Below are 15,287 nucleotides of genomic sequence, written 5' to 3'. Positions count from 1 at the left end.
CTCTCCCCAGTGTGGACTCGCTGATGTTCTTTCAGTTGAGATGACGTAATGAATCCCTTCCCACGGACAGAGCGGGTGAACGGCCATTTCCCTGTGTGTCAGTATGTGAAATGACCAACTGAATCCCTTCCCACAGACTGAGCAAGTTAATCGTCACTCCCTAGTGTGAACTGACTGGTGTCTCAGTAGATGAGGTGAGCAAGTGAAGCCCTTCCCACAGACTGAGCAGGTGAACGGTCTCTCCCCGGTGTGAACTCGCTGATGTGCCTTCAGATGAGATGACTGAATGAAGCCCTTCCCACAGTCTGAGCAGGTGAACGGCCTCTCCCCAGTGTGAACTCGCTGATGCACCTTCAGTTCAAATGACTCTACGAATCCCCTCCCACACACTGAGCAGGTGAATGGCCTCTCCCCAGTGTGAACTGACTGGTGTCTCAGTACAGCAGATGACTTTGTGAAATCCTCTCCACAGACTGAGCAGGTGAATGGCCTCACCCCAGTGTGAATTCGCCGATGTACCTTCAGTTGAGATGACTGAGTAAATCCCATCCCACAGTCTGAGCAGGTGAACGGCCTCTCCCCAGAGTGAACTCGCTGATGTACCTTCAGTTGATATGACTCAGGGAATCCCTTCCCACAGTCTGAGCAGGTGAACGGCCTCTCTCCAGTGTGAATTCGCCGATGTACCATCAGTTGAGATGACTGAGTGAATTCCTTCCCACAGACTGAGCAGGTGAATGGCCTCTTTCCAGTGTGAACTGACTGGTGTCTCAGTAACTGAGATGACACAGTGAATCCCTTCCCACAGTCTGAGCAGGTGAACGGCCGCTCCCCGGTGTGAACTCGCTGGTGAGCCATTAGGTCAGATAACCGAGTGAATCCTTCCCCACAACTTCAGCAGATGATCAGCCTCTGTTCGAAGTGAACTGACCAGTTTGTCCACAGGTGGGAAGACCGACTGAATCCCTTCTCACACACAGAACAGGTGAATGGCCTTGTCCCAGTGTGAACTTGCTGATGTACCTTCAGTTGAGATGACCGACTGAATCCATTCCCACTGTCTGAGCAGATGAATGGGTTTCCCCCTTTGTTGACGTACGGCTGGGATTTTCTTTTATCTACTGTCAGTTTAAAGTGCCACAGTTTTAAAGCCATGAAAACATTTTCTGCCCAGATGAATGGTTGGTCTGCACAGCTGTTAAAAGGAATTAAATGAATATTAGTATTATTTCATGTTCTTGTCACAGAGTCATAGAAAAGTACAACACAGAAACAGGCCCTTTGGCCCATCTAGTTTATGTTGAACTATTTAAACTGTCTACCCCTGTACCCCGACCATCCAGGTACCTATACAAACCTCTTACATGTTGAAATTGAGCTCGCATGCACCAGTTGGACTGTCTGCTCATTCCACACCTGGATGACCATCTGTGTGAAAAACTTTCCCCTCATGTTCCCCTTAATGTTTCACCTTTCACCCTTAATCCATGGCCTCTGGTTGTAGTCCCACCCCATCTCAGTGGAAAAAGCCAGCTTGCATTTACCCCATCTATAACCCTCATAATTTTGGCACACCTCCATCAAATCTCCCCTTGAGCTTCTACATTCCAAGGAATAAAGCCCTGACCTGTTCAAACTTTCCCTATAACCCAAGTCCTCCAGACCTGGCAACATCCTTGTGAATTTTCTCTGAACTCTTTCAACCTCTTTTACATCTTTCCTGTAGGTAGGTGATAAAACTGCACACAACACTCCAAATTAGGCCTCACCAATGTCTCGTGCAGTGTGAACATAACATCCATCTCCTGCACTCAGTACTTTGGTTCATGAAGGCCAATATGCCAAAATCTTTCTTTCCGTCCCTATTTAACTGTGTCACCACTTTCAGTGAATTATGGACATGTATTCCCAGATCCCTTCCTTCTGCAGCACTCCTCAGTGCCCGACCATTCACTGTGTAAGACCCAGGTCCTATCAAAATGCAACACCTCGCACTTGTCTCCATTAAATTCCATTTTGCATTTCTCCAGCTGGTCCAGATCACACTGCAAGCCATTATATCCTTCCTCACTATCCACTACACCCACAATCTTAGTGTCATCCAGAAATCTGCTGATCCAGTTAACCACACTATCATCCAGATTACTGATCTAGATGACAAACAACAACAGATCCAGCACCGATTCCTGTGGCAAACCACTAGTCACAGGCCTCCAGTCAGAGAGGCAACCATCGGCTTCTCCCAAAACCAGTGTCTCATGCAATTTACTATCTTATCTTGAATGCTGAGTGACTGAACCTTCTTGACCAACCTCCCATATCAGACTTTGTCAAGTGCCTTGCTAAAGTCCATGTAGACAACATCCACTGCCTTGCCTTCAACCACTTTCCTGACAACTTCCTCGAGAGACTCTATTAGATTGGATAGACATGACCTACCATGCACGAAGCCATGCTGCCTATCCTTAATCTATCTATCCAAATACTTACATATCTGGTTCCTGCACATACGTTCCAATGACTTTCCCACTACTGATGTCAAGCTCATTGACGTATAATTTCCTACTTTATTTTTAGAGCCTTTCTTGAACAGCGGAACAACATTGGCTGTCCTCCAATCCTCCAGTACCTCAACTGTCACTAAGGATTATTTAAATATCTGTGCTTGTGCCCCAACAATTTCTGCACTTGTTTTCCGCAGAGTCCCAGGGAACAATTTGTCAGGCCCTGGGGATTTATCCACACTAATTTGCCTTCAGACAGCAAACACCTCCACCCCTGCAATCTGTACAGGGTCCATGAAGTTGATGCCATTTTGCCTCACTTCTATAGACTCTGTGTCCATCTCCTGAGTAAACATGGATGCACAAATAATATTTAAAATCTCCCCCATATATTTTGTCTCCTCATACAGATTACCATTCTGATGGTCCAGAGTGGGCATGTTTCTGTACTGAACTGGCCAAACGTGATTGGGAGGGGAAGCTGGTAAGAATGATGATGGAGCAGCAATGGCTGGAGTTTCTGAGAGCAATTCGGGAGCTGAGTGATCGATACATCCCAAAGAAGTGGAAGCATTAGAAAGGCAGGGGGACACAACCGTGGATGAAATGAGAAGCCAAAGCCAACATAAAAAGCAAAGAGAGGGCAAACAAAAGAGCAAAATCTATTGGGAAGCTTTTAGAAAGCAACAGAAGATGACTAAAAAAGATGTCAGATGAGTTCAGGGTGTGGAATTATGATATTGTAGTCACTAATGAGTCTTTGTAGCACCCAACAGTCTGAGGCATTCGGAGGAACAAAATATCCAGGGCCTCAATATCTCTTGAAAACCAAGGTTCGCTGCACCAGTTACCTTTCAACTTTTATTTTGACAGGCACATACAAACTCTACACCCTCAAAACTTCACTTCTGAAGAACTCCCACTTACCAAGTACTCCTTTGCCAGAAAACAGCCTGTCCACACTTGTCAGATCCATTCTGATACCATCAGAATTGACCTTTCTCCAATTTAGAATCTCGACCCATGGTTCAGTCCTTTCTTTTTCCATGTTAACTTGGAATCTCATGGCAATATGATCATTAGATGCAAAGTGTTCCCATACACTAATATTCTGTCACCAGCCCTGGATTATTTTCTAATAGCTTATTGCACATTTCTATGCTGGGAATTCTATGTGCTGATTAATGGCACATCTGACAAACTCTACCCCATCTAGTCCTTTTACATCTGGGAGTCACGTCAATCTATGGAAATTTAAAATCATTTAGTATATCAAGCATTGGCATAGTCTGCGATCTCTCTTGCTAATTTGTTCCTCCAAATTCCTCAGATTGTTGGGTGCAAACAAGTCCCAGTCATGGCAACAAGATCACAATTCCCTGCCCTGAGGTCTGAACAGCATTTGCCTGGTGTCAAGAAAACAACCTCTCCCTCACTGCCACAAAAAACAAAGGAGCTGATTGTGGACGACAGAAGGAATGGAGACAGGCTAACCCCTATTTACACCAATGCATCTGGGGTTGAGAGGGTGAACAGCTTTAAGTTCCTCGACATACACATCACCGAGGATCTCATGTGGTCTGTACATACCAGCTGTGTGGTGAAAAAGGCACAGCAGTGCCTCCCTCACGTCAGACGGTTGAAGAAGTCTGAAATGGGGCCCCAAATCCTAAGAACTTTCTACAGAGTCACAACTGAGAGCATCCTGACTGGCTGCATCACTGCCTGGTATGGGAACTGTACTTCCCTTAATCGCAGGAACCTGCAGAGAGTGGTGTGGACAGCCCAGCGCATCTGTAGATGTGAACTGCCCATGATTCAGGACATTTACAGGGACAGGTGTGTAAAAGGGGCCCAGAGGACCACTGGGGACCCTACTCAACCGAACCACAAACTGCTCCAAGCTGCTACCATCCGGGAAACAGTACTGCAGCATAAAAGCCAGAACCAACAGGATTCTTCCATCAGGCCATCACACTGCTTAATTCATGCTGATACAACTGTATTTCTATGTTATATTGACTGTCCTGTTCTATTATAAATTACTATAAATTGCACATTGCACATTTAGATGGAGATGCAACACAGAGTTTTACTCCTCATGCATGTGAAGGATGTAAGTAAGAAAGTCAATTCAATTCACCCTCTCTATTACCTGGCATTCTGGCTCCCATCCCCTCTACAATTTTAGTTTAACACCACCCCCCCCACCCACCATACCAGCACAAGCAAGCCTTAACACTAGGATATCAGTCCCCTTCTAGTTCTGTTGCCGTAACTAGCAAATCCCCTATCACCCCTTTGACTTTCCTCTGCCACGTAATCTCCTCCCCCCAACAGTTTCTAAAGTGGTAGAATACATAGAACATAAAAAAACATAGAAAACCTACAGCACAAAACAGGCTCTTCAGCCCACAAAGCTGTGCCAAACATGTCCCTACCTTAGAGCTACCGAGGCTTACCCAGAGCCCTTTACTTTTCTAAGCTCCATGTACCCATCCAGGAGTCTCTTAAAATACGTTATTGTTTCTGCCTCCTCCACTGCCGCCGGCAGCCCATTCCACGCACTCACCACTCTCTGCATGAATAACTTATCCCCGACATCTCCTCTGTATTTACTTCCAAGCACCTTAAACCTATGCCCTCTCGTGCTAGCCATTTCAGCCCTGGGAAAAAGCCTCAGACTATCCACAGAATCAATGCCTTTCATTATCTCATACACCTCTATCAGGTCACCTCTCATCCTCCGTCACTACAAGGAAAAAAGGCCGAGTTCACTCAACATATTCTCATAAGTCACGCTCGCCTGTCGAGGCAAAGTCCTTATAAATCTCCTCTGCACCCTATCTATGGCCTACCTGTTGTTGTGGGGGATGGCCACAACAGTATTCTGCGATGGCTATTTAACCTCATTCCCCTTCCTGACTCTCACCCAGTTTCCTGCGTCGTGCACTTTGGGTGTAACTCACCTCTCTTTATCCCACCCCCTCCGACTCCCGGATGATACGGAATTCATCCATTTCCAGCCCCAACTCCTTAAAGTGGAGACACAACATGTGCACACTGAATTTTATATATAGAGGTACTCATTTTAACAGCTAGCAAATCACTGTCAGTAATAATTTTGATCTGCAATCTCACACAACGTATGTAACAGGTCTGTAGCAGGTAATGAAGGATTTTCTCACTGGAGCAATTGCACACTGTCCATATCTGATTTGCTTGCTAAATAATGCTATAAAAAGTCAGATTTTCAAATATCACTCCACTTCTTCCCACTTGCAAATTCTCCAGCAACTTTTGCATCACCACAATACACACAGGTAACACCAGTTTCTGTATTGTACATAAATATTTCCCCTGAACCCTCCCCCAGGTGACTGACGGTGGTGAACTCAGTGATGGCAATGCCAATGAATATGAAGGGAAGGGCAGTAGTCTGTCTCATTGGAGTCTGGCACATTTGTGATGTGAAAGCTACTTGTTGCCCAGGGCAAAGGTGTTTGATTTCATTATGTACCCAGAGAGAGTGGGACAAAACATGTTCTCACGGGTAGAAAGTCCAGAACAAGAGGGGGTGGAACAAGCAACAGACACAAAATGCTGGGGGAACTCAGCAGGCCAGGCAGCATCTATGGAAAAGAGTACTAATGCTGAGTTCCTCCAGCAATTTGTGTGTGTTGCTCGGATTTCCAGCATCTGCAGATTTTCTCTTGTTTGTGACTGGAGGCAGAACAAAGGTGATTTTCACAACAGCTGATGTAAAAGATTTTGTTCCCTTTCTCCGAGTTCCCGATCCTTGCATTTAGACAGCTGGAGCTCAGCTCTGTCTGAGAGACCCATCGGTTCCCATTCCCTCATCAGCCGGAAGCTCCCCGGGGCCCGTGTCCGGATGGTGGGGCTGAGAGAGAGGGAAGAGAGCAGGACTGTCCCGGGATTGCGGGTCACGGAGTCCGGAGTCACAGCAACTACCCGAAGTCGGTGTTGAAAACGCCGCCCGGTGAGACCCCCAACCCGGAGACCCCTTCTCACCTCAACCGATCATCCGGGGCCTTTTGTGCCCCGCGCGCTGGTGAGCTCGAGCTTGGTCGGTTTAACGGCTGGGCTACTAATCACGTGACCAGCCCCTCCCCCACCACTGTCAACAGAGGAGTCACGCGATGCGCTGTTCCCATTGGTCCGAAGTGATGTCAATCATTGCTTTCAGCCAATAGCGGAGGCGGAGCAGCCGAGAGGGCGTTTCCCCCGCTGACTCCGTCTCCCGAACTTTCCGTCACGGCGGGACAACCGTCAAAGTAAATGTCCGCTTTCTGATTTATTTCCATTTCCCTCCGAGGGAAGTTGGGGCGTTTGTGAAGCGTCTCCTGCGGCCGGAGTCTGATGTGTCGCTGAGAAGTAGGAGGAGACCGCTCGGCCCGTCGGTTTGATGCCGGTTCCCCGGGGAGGGAGAGGATGAAGACGGTGAGAGAGGGGGCGGACAGGATGTCTGTCCCGGTGGGGACAGGAGGGGCTCATCTGTGGAAATGTCTGAGCCCACGGTGGTGGCGATTCACCACATTGGGGGGCAAACACCGGCAGACTGTTGCCCTGCAAGCGGGGCCAATGGTTCGGGCAAAGTGACAATTATTTGTGTTTTGTTGAGACTGTACCGGGAATATGGTGTAAAATCCCGCTCCCCACACTAACACGGGTCACACAGACCAAAGAACAAACTGCCGGAGGAACTCAGTGGGTCGGGCAGCATCTGTGGAGGGAAATGGACCGTCAACATTTCGGGCCGAGACCCTCCCTCTGGACTGAGAGTGGACGGGAAATAGTCCGAGAAAAGAGGTGAGGGGTGGGGATGGGGCAAGAGCTGGGGAGTGAGAGGTGGATCCAGGTGAGGGGGAGGTGGGAAGGTGGAAATAGTGACGGGGTGGGAGGTGAGTGGTTGGGGCAACACGGGGCTGCAGAAGATGGAAATTAATTCCATAGAGGATTAACAAAGAGGTTAGAGAGTATTTGTTATAGAGAGTGCAATGAAGATTCACCAGACTGATCCCTGGAGTGGTGGGGTCATCATATGAAGAAAGATCAAATGTGATAACCCTTTCATTTAGAGAATCGAGGACTGAGAGGTGAACACATTGAAATGCACAACATCATTACAGGCTGAACCAGGGATCCCAGTTTCTGAAAAAGGGGGTGGACTGTCCGGGACTGAGATGAGGGGAAATGTCTTCACTCCGAGGATGGTGAATGTCTGTAAATCCCCACCACAGAGGCCGGTGAAGACTCAGTGATCGTCCTCACATAAAACAGAGGCCAGCAGATGTGTGGAGACCGAAAGTATCAAGGAAATGAGGATCGGGCAGAAACATGTGGCTGAGATGGGAGAGCAGCCATCATCTTAGAGGAGCTGAATGGCCACCTCCTGCTGTTTCTCACTTGATGTTTCAGTGTTCCTGTCCAGTGAAGTTGGAGGAATGTGAATAGAAATGAGTGTTTATAAACATGGACAGATTTAAATGAAACCTGCACATTTCCGGTTTGGGTCTGAATTGTGTGTTGGACCGGGATGGGAATCGAGCCCGTGACTCTGTGACCTGGGGGTGGAGGGAAAGGGACAGGGACGATTTGGAGGGAAGAAGTAAAAATGTATCTTGTGTAAATATGGAATGATGTGGGAAATGCAGCGGATGGTTCGGGCAGCGTGTGAGGGGCGAAGAGCAGAGTCACCGGTTCAGCTGGGAGACCCTCCACCAGCACATGGTCCCATTTCCTGTTCACGTTTTCCCGCAGATCTGCAGCATCTGCCGGTCACTGCTGGAGTGTACGTGTAACTTCATCTTTCGCCCGTTCAGACAAGGCAGTGAGATCCGGATCTGTCACATCCTCTCGTTGTGGGTGGACAATGTTTTATTCTGCAATATTTTCAGCATGTTTCCATATAACCACATAACAATTACAGCATGGAAACAGGCCATCTCGGCCCTTCTAGTCCGTGCCGAATGCTTACTCTCACCAAGTCCCAGACCTCAGACCATAACTACTGGGCCGAGGCCTGGGACTAGGCCTCATTCCACTGTTTTTATCTGCTGAAGGGCAGCCAATGTTTCTGGGTGTCTGACCCATTCATATGAGAACTTAGCCTTTTGTATTTATCTGAGCTTTTCATAAATGTGTACAGTTTAGTTCAGCTTCACTCCAGAATTTCCAAAGCACCAACCCAGTCAGTCAAATAATTCCACATAATTAAAGTAGTTTACAGTATTAGATTTTAATTTTATTTTGTATTACTTATATAATTTAACTATTTAATATGTATATTCTTATTTTAAATCAAAGGTAAAAATCTATTGTTATGAATTAAATTCTGTTGCTGCTGTAGAGACAACAAATTACATAAGATCAGCCAGTGCTATTAAACCTGAGTCTGATAATTGGTCTGGGAGACCCACTACCGGTCACCTGATCCCAGTTACCGCAGATCGTAATGCGAGATTGAAGCCTTTTCTATTTATTGGTGTTCATCAGTTCAGTTAACTTTCCCTCTGTGATTCCAAAGCAGAAGCTCAGTCTGTCTAATATTTCCACACAATTAAAATGGGGACTTATCATGTACTGAGCTACAGCTGCAGAGAAAGTGCAGTGCAGATAGACATATGGGGCAGGGTCACGTCGAGTTACATTGTGAGGTCGAGTCCATTTTATTGGACTGGAGACCATTAATTTGGCCTAGAACTGCAGACAGGAAGCTGTCCATGAGCCTGGTGGTACGCGCTTTAAGGCTTTTGCATCTCTTCCCCGATGGAGGTTTGGGTTTGCAGCAATAATGTCCAAAGTTGTGGGCATCTTTGAGTACAAGGCCTGCTTTCCCGAGGCAGGGGAAGTGTAGGAAGAGTCCATAGAGGGGAGGCTTGTTTCTATGATGTTTCCAGATGAGACCAAAGTTCTCTGCAGTTCCTTGCAGTCATGGGCAGAGCCTTAGCCGTACGAAGTTGTGAAGTATCGAGAAGAAGCTCAGAGACCTCGGCCTTCACCCTGCCTTGTGTAGCTGGATCCTGGACTTCCTGTCAGATGGCTGGCAGGTGGTAAGAGAGGGATCCCTCACCTCTGTCTCTCTGACCCTCAGCACACATGCCCCACAGGGTTGTCTCCTTGGCCCCCTCCTTTACTCTCTGTGCACCCATGACTTGTGTCGCCACCCACAGCTCCAATCTGTTAATTAAATTTGCTGACGACACTATATTGATTGGCCTAATCCCAAATAATAACTTTCAATTGATCAAATGCTTCCTGACAAGTCTCGGTCCAAACAGACTTTTCACCCTTCTTCAGGAGATTAGTCAGAGGAAGAGCGATATCAGCAAAGTTCTTACAGAACTTACGATAATATCCAACCATTCCCAGAAACCTTCCAAGAGCCTTCTTACCAGTCTGTCACAAAAACTGTGGGTCAACTGTCTAAGAAAAATAACAAGATGGCTTGAGTGGCAAAAATAGATTGAGGTGCTTTTATTTACAAAAATAGTGGAACAACAAAAACTTGGATGTCCACATGAAAACAAGAAGATTTTTTAAAAAAATACTATAGCTGTGTGTGTATATATATATATATATATATATATACACACACACACAGCTTGCAATTGTCACCTGTCTGGTTAACAACCACCCTCAGACTAAACAACAAAAAAAACACCCAAGGCCTTGGTAACCCAAGGTTTATAACTGCTAAGCCAATCCCCCTAACCAAAAGCTAATTAACTCAATTATCTTCCATTTCACACAATCTGAAACTCTACCACCAGTTCTCACAATAAACACATAGACTTCATCACAAGATTCACCATTTCCAGGTTAAATAACTTAAATAAACCCCAAAACTTTACCACAAGATGAGTAATTAGGTAACATAACCCTTGTCCCAGGTAAAGATGGTATCCTCCACCATCGGCACACCTGTGCAGGTTGCTGCTGCCTCTATATAAGACAGCTCTATGCAGCAGCTCTGTTTCAGACCCAGTGACTGTGGAGGAGAGAAACGTCAGATTACCATGACACTTCGGCAAAACACTTACTGGAAAGATGAATATGAATAAATTGACCTGAGATAATAAAACTGTGACATAGTGTGTTTCTTTTTTTCATACCTATTACTGCTGGGGATGAGTGTAAAATTGTGACTGTTGATTTATTGTGATGCCTGCACTCACCACAATAACATAGGGGAATAATGTGTGTGGATGACCCTTTGAGTGTTTTACCGAGTGTGCCCTGAGACGTCTGTAATCAGTGACGGGCCTTCGTCACACAGTCGGAACAGGAACTTCAGAAATGGCCTGAATTTTGCCTGCACAGGAGCCAACTTGCCTTGACCTACAACACAGCCAAGACAGATCACAGTGGCATGGCCAAATTCACTCTTAGCTAGGTCAACTGTAAGATTGGCCCTGGAAAGCCTGTCAAACAGCTCTTCTACTACAGAGATATGCTCTTCCCAAGTGTCACTCCCTGTGACTAAGTCATCAATATAGGCATCTGTGTGTCCTAACCCTTGAATTACAGAATCAATCATTCTCTGGAATGTTCCTGGAGCATATTTCATTCCAAATGGCGAAACATTGTATTCATACAACCCAGAAGGTGTCACAAATGCAGAAATTTCTCTACCTCAGTCCGTCAATGGAACACACCAATACCCTTTCAACAGATCAATCTTTGTAAGAAATTAGCTTTTCCAACCTTATCAATGCAATCATCCACCCTAGGGATAGGATAGGCATCTGTTTTTGTTACTGCATTTACCTTCCTATAATCAGTGCAAAATCTAACTCTACCATCAGGTTTGAGCACAATAATGCAGGGTGAGCTCCAATCTGATGTTGAAGGCCTAATAATACTATTTCCCAGCATATATTCAATTTCTTGCTCAGCCAATTTACACTTTTCTACGTTCATGCGATATGGGTGTTGTTCAATCGGTTTGGCTTGACCAATATCTACGTCATGTACTGCGACCGTGGTTTACTTGGGAGCATCAGGAAATAAATCTTTAAAATTCAGAATTAATTCCTTCAGCTGTTGTTGTTGCTTTGGCTGCAGATGAGCCAACTTGTTGTCAATGTCTTCGAGAACAACCGAGTTCATTAGTCTAACCGGGACCATGTTTGGCTTGTGAAAAGTCTCAGATGAGTCAATTGTTTCATTCTCAGGATTGCCAGATTGATATGTTTGACAACACTCACCGATGGTGCCTGCTTGTCAGAATAAGGCTTTATCATATTGATGTGTACTACCTGTGTTAGTTTACATCGGTCGTGTGTTTTAATAACATAATTCACATCATTAATTTGAGAGACTATTTCATACAGTCCATTGAATTTCGCCTGAAGTGGATTTGTCAACATTGGAGATAAGGCAAGCACATTATCCCTCACCTTGTATTTTCTTTTGTTTTGATCCGCTTATCAAACCAACACTTCATTTTGTTTTGAGAAATCTTCAAGTTTTGTCTTGCTAGACGACAGGCTTGGTGTAGTTTATTTCTGAACTTCAAAACATAGTCTAACAAGTTAACATGTACATCCCCATCAATCCACTGTTCCTTTAACAAGGTCAAAGGTCCCCTCACTCTGTGACCAAATACAAGTTCAAATGGACTAAAGCCCAGTGAGTGATTCCTGTACCGACTCTCTTAAGCCTGATTTATACTTGTGTGTCAAATGTATGCGACAGGCACCACATACACACACTGCACCCTACGCCGTTGGGTGATGTGCACCTCCTCTAAAAAGTAACTCACGCGTCGTGGCGACACAGACAACAACAACTGTGATTGGTTCGTTTGATAGCATCGCATTTCCGGTTGCTTTTCTCCACCATGTCTGTACACTGATGCAAAATAAATGGTTGGAGACAATGAACCAAATCGTCAAATCTACCTGCCGACATCCAAAAATATTTGAAATGCATTTCCTCGTCCATGTCTCTCACGAAGAAGCTCAACAGTGTCAGAGAAACCCCACAGCCAACTAGCGTTTTGGTGGTGAAGTGTATAGCGATGCAGACACAACTACGCATGCTCGCTACGGCGTAGGGCTATGCAAAAATTAAATTGGGCCTACGGTGTAGGATACGGCGTATCCCGAATGCACAAGTATAAATCAGCCTTTATGGTGAACAAAAGCAAATGTATTCCTTCACCCCAGTGTTTTCCATTTTCAACACAGTATGTCTTAATCATTGTTTTGAGGGTAGAATGAAATCTTTCTAAAGCCCCTTGTGATTCCGGATGGTACGCAGACGATGTAATTTGTTTAGGTCCCAGTTCATAAACTACCTGCTGGAATAATCTAGATGTAAAATTACTTCCTTGATCAGACTGGATTTCTTTAGGCAAACCAAATAAAGTAAAAAACTTGTTAAGAGCCTTCGTCACAGTTTTAGCTTTAATATTTCTGAGAGGTATTGCCTCTGGGAATCTGGATGCAGTACACATAATAGTTAGTAAATACTGATGGACAGCTTTAGTCTTTGGCAATGGGCCAACACAATCCACTATAAATTTGGAAAAGGGTTCACCGAATGCAGGTATAGGCCGGAGTGGGGCCACTGGGGTGACCTGATTAGGTTTACCCACAACTTGACAAGTGTGACAGGTTCTGCAAAAGGTCACAATATCTTTCCTCAAATTCGGCCAGTAAACTTCTTTCATAATCCTGTTTACAGTTTTATTCACTCCGAAATGGCCACCGAAGGGCATACTGTGGGCCAAAGTTAAAATTTCAGTCCTATGAACTTTAGGAACTACAACTTGGTGAACAATTGCCCATTCCTCACTCGCAGGTATAGCAGGTGGCCTCCACTTCCTCATTAACACTCCATCCTTGAGGTAATACCCCACTGCCATTTTCTTAATCTCATCATCTGAGAGAGATGTTTCTTATAAAGCTTCAATCTCAGGGTCTTGGTTCTGTTCTGCTATAAACTCCTTCCTAGACAGGGATGAATCTTCCTCATCAGACTTACTACCTGAATCCTGTTGAAACAATGAAGGCTGAAAGGTCCCTGACAAGTCATCAAAAGCTGAATCCTGGTCACCCTGATTTTGGCTATCATGGGTATCAGAATCATGCTGCACAGAACCGTCTGCATTGGCAGACTTTTTAGCCGTACTTCGAGTTATTGCGATAAATGTTAAAATCCGTCTGTGGGTCGTCAGTGGTTGGCTTAGCTGGCAACTGCACTGCAGGAACAACATTACCATCTACCAGGTCATTCCCTGACAGCAAAGTAACATCTTCCACTGGTAAACTGGAGCATAATCCGATCTTAACAGGTCCCAAAACCAACCCTGACTGTAAAGTTACCTTGTGCAATGGCACAGAAACAATGCTGCCCCCAATGCCTTTAATAAGATTTACCTCATCACTGTTCGTCTCATCACCAAACTTTAGAACGCTGTCTCATGGAAGTGACTGAAAAGCCCCAGTATCTCGAAGAATTTTCACTGGTACCGGTGTTGACCCTTCCATTACTAATACAAACCCATCTGACATAAAATGATCAAATCCTTTCTTAACTCAGTCAGACCTCTCAGTCCTTAACTGAGCCTCAACAGAATGTTCAGAACCCTTTGAGTTTATAGGTGCTTCAACATACTGATCACAGGCATTTGGGACTGTCTCCTTTTCCTTCTTCAGGACAGAACAATTAGCCATCATATGACCAGCTTTTTTACAATAGTAACAAGTAAGACCAGAATATTTCTCCTTCAACTGCTTCCCTTCATCCTTACTCTTGTCACTAGTCCCAGCTTTAATTTCTGGTTTACCCTGGTTATCCCTGCTACTCTTTTGGAAGGTCTTATTCTGGGTAAACTTAACCTTATGAGTTAAAGCAAACACATCTGCTAATCTAGCAGACTCTTGCAAAGTGGCAGCATCCTTTTCATCTAAATATATCTTTATGTCATCAGGAACGCACATTTTGAATTCTTCAATTAAAACCAACTCTTTCAAGCTGTTAAAATCATCATTTACATTTTTATATGGGCACCAGCGGTCAAAACACACAAACTTCTCATCAGCAAATTCCATATAAGTTTGGTTCAGAGATTTCCTCAAATTTCTAAACTTTTGCCTGTACGCTTCTGGGACCAACTCGTAAGCTTTGAGCACAGCCTGTTTCACTGTGTCATAATCAGTTGCTTCATCAACTGTCAAAGCAGAATAGGCTTGCTGAGCCTTCCCCTTAATTACACTTTGTAAGAGAATAGGCCAACCCTCTTTTGGCCACTTTAAACTCTGAGCAACCGTCTCAAATTGCTGTAAGTATTTATCAACCTCTGCCTTTTCAAATGGAGGTACCAATTGAACTTCTCAACTGGCCTCAAACTTATCACCAGAGTCTAACGTGAGACAGCTTTGCTACAATCTTTCTATCTTTTCCAACTTGAACAACCACTGTCTTTCTGCTTCGTCTCTGTTCTTCCGCCTCTCCTCTCTGTTTTCCTGCCTCTCCAGCCTCAAACTGCCTCTGCCTTTCCACAGCCTCCATCTTTAATTTTCCTAACTTGTACTGGAGCTCAAGCTGACTCGGTTACTTTCAGGAAACACCTCCAACTCCTGCACTTTAAACACACCCTTAGATACATAATGCTCAGTTATGATCTTCTGCATCTGTGTCCTTCTCATTGTCAATTTCACCTTAGCAAGTTTTAGCCTTTTAGCAATACTCAACAACTCAATCCTTCTGGTGTCCTTTAGTGCCTCAGAGGTTGGCGCTTCCAGACATCTA

The 15,287-nt window shown here is 45.1% G+C and overlaps 1 protein-coding gene across 1 annotated transcript in view; it reads right to left on the bottom strand.

The window, feature by feature from the left end:
* LOC140207871 (uncharacterized) overlaps nucleotides 1-15,287 on the bottom strand; it is a 115,283-nt gene that overhangs the window by 74,383 nt on the left and 25,613 nt on the right. The gene's annotated exons all lie outside the window — the stretch shown is intronic.

Source organism: Mobula birostris, chromosome 13 (genome assembly GCF_030028105.1).
Source record: "Mobula birostris isolate sMobBir1 chromosome 13, sMobBir1.hap1, whole genome shotgun sequence".
NCBI lineage: Eukaryota > Metazoa > Chordata > Chondrichthyes > Myliobatiformes > Myliobatidae > Mobula > Mobula birostris.
This window is presented reverse-complemented; position numbering and strand designations above follow the sequence as displayed.